We start from the raw sequence: 1,866 nt of genomic DNA, 5'->3' as shown, positions 1-1,866 counted from the left end.
CGCTGAAGAGTGTCCTGGATCAGGGTGGGGGTCCCCACTGGGGTGCCTGGCCAGTCTGGGTGAGGGGCTGAGGGCTGTTTTCAGCCTGGGGGTGACTGAAGCTCCCAACCGCACCTTTTTTCCTTTTTTTTTTATTCTGGGCCAGCTTTAGCTTGAGGCTTGGCCCTAGCTGTTAGGCTTCTGCTGCTGAAAGTAGGCTTCTGGCCTTTGCTTACAGTGTTGCCATCCAGCTGCCTGAAGTCCGGCGGTATTTGTTACATAGTTTCTTAAACTGCAGGCTCAGAGGCCTGCAGCCGCAAGCAGGGAACGTTGGTTTCCTCCGTCACTGAGGCAAGCAAGCCTCATGTTAGTTTCAAGCTGGCTGGCTGCCGGCTGCCATCTTGGCTGTCAGGTAATTTGCATATCTCGCTGATTAGCCCATGGGAAGGGGAACGGTCGTACACCAATTACCATGTTTCTCTTTTATTAGTGTAGATTTTATACTATAGTCATGAGTCACTTATTGAGGGGACTACATCCTGAGAAATGTGTTATTTTTTCATTGTGCAAACATCCAAAACTAGATGAAATAACCTATTGCTCATGTAGGCTATGTGGTATATATAACCTGTTACTTCCAGGCTACATTCCTGTATAGCAGGTGACTGAACTAAATGCTACAATATAGGCGATTGTAACACAATGGTAAGTATCTGTATACCCAAACATATCTATCATCGAAAATGTACAGTAAAATTATTCTATAAAAGACCAAAGGCACACTGTATAGGACACTTACCATGAATGGCACCTGAGGACTGGAAGTTGTTCTGGGTGAGGCAATTGAATGAGTGGTGAGAGAATGTGGAGGCCTGGGATATTACTGTACATGAATGAAGACTTTATATACACTGATCACTTAGGCTACATTAAATTTATTTCAAAAATGCTTTTCTTTCATCAATAATAAATTAACCTTATTTTGTTGTAGCTCTTTTTAACTTTATAAACTTTAAAAAAAATTAAACGTAGGTACAACACAAGCACATTTTACAGGTGTACAAACATCTTTCTTTATATCCTTATTCTGTAAGCTTTATTCAATTTTTATTTTTTTAACTTTTAAAACTTTGTATTAAAAACTCTGACAAAAGCACACACATTAGCCTAGGCCTACACAGAGTTAGCATCATCGATATCAAAGTCTTCCACCTCCACGTCTTGTTCCACTGGAAAGTCTTCAGGGCAACACACGCATGAAGCTGTCACATCCTACAGTAACACTGCCTCCTGGAAGGCCTCCGGAAGGCCCTGCCCCAGGCTTTTCTTGAGGAGGTGTCACGCTTTCCAGAAATACGTCCATGGTTATTTGCTTGTGTTTTGTTTGTTTTTTTGTAATAGATTAGATTTGCTTGTAAGCAGCATAAGCACATTTAAATTTCTCTCTATTCATTAAAAGTTTTCAATGTTGAGGTCCACGCTTTCAGGCTTTTTAAGAAGCTGCTGGAAGTCTGCAAAAGCTTCTGCGAAGCCATTCACTGTGAATTTTCTTGGAAGTTCTTTATCTTTTCCTTCTCCTGCAATTTCCTTTTCTCTTGCCTCTTCCTCAACTACGTGTTCCTGTTCTGATTTCAACAACTCCTCATTATTCAGTTCCTCAGAAACTACCTCTAGGAGCTCCTCAATGTCATCTTCATACACACTCAGGTTAAAATTACTAGTATTTGTCATCTCAATCACAACCTTGTTGATTTTTGCAATCTTTGCACTAAGATGTTATGACAGCTATGGCACCACTTTGTGATAGGAAGTTTTCAGCTCCATTAAAATCATACTAGAGGCCCAATGCACAAAATTTATGCAAGGGACTCACCCCTCCCTGCCCCT

This window comes from Myotis davidii, unplaced genomic scaffold, assembly GCF_000327345.1.
Source record: "Myotis davidii unplaced genomic scaffold, ASM32734v1 scaffold636, whole genome shotgun sequence".
In the NCBI taxonomy this organism is placed as follows: domain Eukaryota; kingdom Metazoa; phylum Chordata; class Mammalia; order Chiroptera; family Vespertilionidae; genus Myotis; species Myotis davidii.
The sequence above is the reverse complement of the archived record's forward strand: the minus strand, read 5'-3'. Positions refer to the sequence as shown.